Source organism: Ailuropoda melanoleuca, chromosome 10 (genome assembly GCF_002007445.2).
Source record: "Ailuropoda melanoleuca isolate Jingjing chromosome 10, ASM200744v2, whole genome shotgun sequence".
Taxonomy (NCBI): domain Eukaryota; kingdom Metazoa; phylum Chordata; class Mammalia; order Carnivora; family Ursidae; genus Ailuropoda; species Ailuropoda melanoleuca.
Window position 1 is genome coordinate 6724920 of NC_048227.1, and position 4053 is coordinate 6728972.

Sequence of the window (4053 nt, forward strand, 5' to 3'; positions counted from 1 at the left end):
AAGTGGGGCAGGGGGCTTGAAAGAGGGCTCTGAGAGATACTATTAGGGATGCACAACTTGGGGATTCTGTGGTCGTCCCCTCCAGGCTTTGCTGGTATGGGAGGCTGGATAATGACCTCCCAGAGATATGAGGCCCCACCCCAAGTGTCCTTAAAAGAGGGAGGCAGCAGGAGATGTGACACAGAAGAGAAGGAGACAATGGGACAGAGATCCGAGTGATGTGGCCACCAGAGGCTGGACGAGGCAAAGAATGGATTCTCCTCCAGAGCCTCGGGAGGGAGCACAGCTCTCCTTACACCTTGATTTCAGCTCAGGGAAACTGATTGGAGACTTCCGGCCTCCAGAACTGTGGGAGAATGAATTTCTGGTGTTTGACACCACCAAGTTTGTGGCAACTTGTTCCGGCAGCCCCAGATAACTAAGACAGCTGGGGGAAGGTCTGGGCTGCACCTTGGTCTCTGGCCACTGTGCTCCCCAGGATCTCACCCACACTTTTCTCTTGGCAGGGGTGGGGGGCTGAGATTGGAGGCCCCATAGTGGGAAGGATTTGGTCTTGAAGGACCATCTTGCCCTGAGAGGGCTTCCCCAGGCTCCAGAGAGTTGCCAAAGGAAACAGGTGAAGGCAGGAGGAGGAAGAATGGGAGGTAGGAAGCGGGCAGAGTGTTGCAGGCACTGGGAGGGGAGCCTGGTGTTGACATTCTAGAGGAATGACTGACCGGGGTCCCTCTGTGTGAGGAAAGAGATGGGGAGCCATGTCAGCTCCATGTGAAGAAGTTAATGGGGAGGGTCCATGTCCAGCCATGCCCATCCAGTGGCCTCCAACATCTTAAGGTCCGGGGTTGGGGGGCCACATAGCTAGTCTCACGTCCAAAGTATCAGGTGGCCGCAGTGACCAGGAAGCATGCTCAAGAAACTGAGGCCTTAGACACTGGGTTTTAGGAGAGCAAAAGCTGCGCTGCGAGCCAAGCCCTAGGAATCAGCACCCACCCCCCTCCCCCCGCAAGTTCGTCTCTGCCATGCTCAGTGTCAGTCCCTCGACCTAAGAGAACCCCCACACACCCAGTACATTTCCTATCCACATACTCCGCCGAGGAAAAGCTTCTTGCTCTGGCGCCAACAGGCTGAGCAGAGAGCTGAAGTCGATTGGTGCTGGGCTGGAGGGATGGAGGGGCTGCACGCAAGAACCGGGCAGCCCAGCAAGAAGTGAACTTGGCAGAGAAGGAGGCCTTCCACACCAGCGTGGGGCCACCGAAGAAGTGCGTGTGCGCCTAGATACCGTAGTTGCAGCCCCGGGTCCAAAGTCTGCTCTTGGGGACAGAGAGAGGAGTAGGAGGGACTCACGTCCCACAGAGGATGGGCCCTGGGGCCAGAAGTCAAAGGACCGCCCTCCCATCCCCCAACCCCCTCCAGCAACACCATCTCTCTCCTCTTTGGGCCTCAGTCTTCTCATTTCTAAAGGTGGGGCTTTATTAGTTGATCTCTGAGCAGCTTACGTTCCAGGCAGAACATCCCCTCCCCCAAAACACCACACACACACACACACACACACACACACACACACACACACACACACACACACACTCTGAGTTCACCCAAGGGCTGGTCCCCTCCCCTTAGCACCTCCTGCAACCAGCCTCTTCCTCTCTCCTGCCCAGGACCCTCACTTCTCCCCAGGACTCCAGCATCCTGCCTGCCCCACTGGCCAAGGCAGCCTCCCCATCCAGCCCCCCAGGCCTCCCTCCCAGCCAGGAGCTGCAGCTCGGGATGACTGTATAAATGTGCCCACAACAGCCAGGCCCACCAGGCACTGCAGGAAGCAGCAGGTGTCCTGAGGCAACTTCAAAGAGTTGGGCCGGAGGTCATGGGTGCTCCTTGGCAATAGAGAAAACCTTAGAAGCAAAGAGTGGGTGCAGTGATAGCTGGAGGGGTGGAGCAGGTTCTCTGCTTTGGGAGTCATCTAATGAGCAAGGAACTGAAGTGAGACAGGGTACAGGCTCAAAGGCAGGAACAGGGGAAGCCCTGAAATGGGAAGCCACCATTCCAAGAGAGCCCCACCACAGCCTGAATTGAAGCTAAGCCGGGATACTGGGCACCAAGACCAATCAAACTCTCCTCTTCCTTCTCCACTCTCAGGCCAGGGGTCCCAGCCCGGAGTGTTCCCCCTCACCCAGTGCAGCCTAGGTATCCCTCCCCTCCTCCACTTCCAGGAGACTGGTCTTCCATATCCTTCTCCTCTTCTCCAGACCCCAGGTCAGCTTCTGTCACTCCACTCCCAGCATCATCTCTTGGTGCTGGAACCATCCATGCAACGAGCTCACTGCTCCTGAGACCATGTCCATCCCCTCCGGATCTCCTCCATACACCCTCAAGACTGCAGGGTGCCCAGTGTGGCTCTGGGGAGGATTCCACCTCTTAGCCCAAATAGTATCAGCTTGGAGGATCAACATGCCTGGTTCATAGGGCTCATCCACCTGGCCTGTGCCCCCAGGAATCCCACCAGGAACATCTCATCTTGCTCACAGGACACTCACCTGTAAGGGCCAGTTATGGCCTCGCAGATAAGGTGACCCCCAACACAAACACACAAGCATGGATCTGTTTATAGGTAAGGATCCCACTGAGGAGTCGTGTTGTGCCATGTCACCTGAGAGTAGATCCCTTGGGCCAGGCTCTATGAAGACCTCCTTGCTTCTGCAGAAAGCCAGGAGCAGTGTGGAATCTAGATGCCAGGTGGACCTGCTGGGAAGAGGAGGAACACACTTGGAGAGATGGCTGCAGGGATACTGGGGCAGCCCGGAAGGCAATTTTGGGCAAATCAGAAAAATGCGCCCCTCCATAAATCCCTTCACTGCCGTGTGATGGGAAATTGCCCTAATGGTTCCACATATCTATGTTGATTACGGAGTTGTGCAGGGCACAACCTACACTACAGACAGTAAAGGGTGGCCCGGAAGGATGGAGGAAGGGGCTCCCAGAGAGAGAGAAGGTAACCAGGGCTCCAGCCCCACAGACCTGTGTCCCGACCAGTATCACTGAGAGCTCTTAGAGGAGATACTAAACCCCTTTAAAGTGCAATTTGTGGATTTGGAAAAGGGCGGTGACGGCTTTAGGGCCTCAGGGATGGTCTGCCTTCGGGACTAAAGGAGATGATGGAGGCGAAGCTCTGCCAGGCTGAAGTAAGGGGCCCCGTGAGAGTGGACATGGACACAAGAACAGGAGCCGCCGACACGCGGGAGGAAAAGAGGGGGAGAGGGGCCGGCTGCTCCTGGACGGGGGACGGGTTTCACTAGCTCGTGGCGTAGTCGTTTTAACTAGAAATGAGCCATACGGTGGAGCCAGGGTGTCACGGCTCACGTGGCCACGACGGGCAGAGCCTGCGGACACGGGGCAGGGCTCCTCCGTGGGCTAAGGCCGTCGGGGCCCCGGGAGTAGGGGCGGGGCCGGCGCTCGGGGTCGGGGGCTCACACTGGGTCCCCTCCCTGTTCGCGGACACCGCCACCGCCGCCGCCGCCCCTCAAGGCCGCTGCCAGCTGGGATCCCGATCCCGGCGCCGAGCGAGGCGCGGCGAGAGGGCGGCGGCGAGGCCCGGGCGGAACCCGCGTCCGCGCACCGCAGCGCCACCTGGAGCCCAGAAGCGCGCAGTGACAGGTCGCGCGGGTCCCACCGCCCCCCCAACCCCCCGCTCGGCGGCCGCCCTGCTGTCGTCCCACCCGGAGCGTGGTGCCCTCGGACCCGGCCTCCCCCACCTGCAGCCGCCCAACCGAGGGAGGAGGCCGGGGAGACCCCCGGGCGGCCAGGGCCCCCGGGCTGGCGGGGTGACGTCACGGGGTCGGGCGGATGGCCAGGTCTGGCACGCACTGCCCTCATTGTGTACCCGTCCTCCCTCTTAACTCAGTGACTTCAGGGTAAAGTGCAAATTCCTTCAGTTTCCAGCTTTATATCCCCTCTCCCACAGGAAGGCAGTCCTCAGTCCCCCCGGGCTGGAGCCTTCAACTACCTGAAGTGCCTTCCATGGCCTTCCCGAAGTCAGCCTCTGGTGCAAGCCCCCCCCCC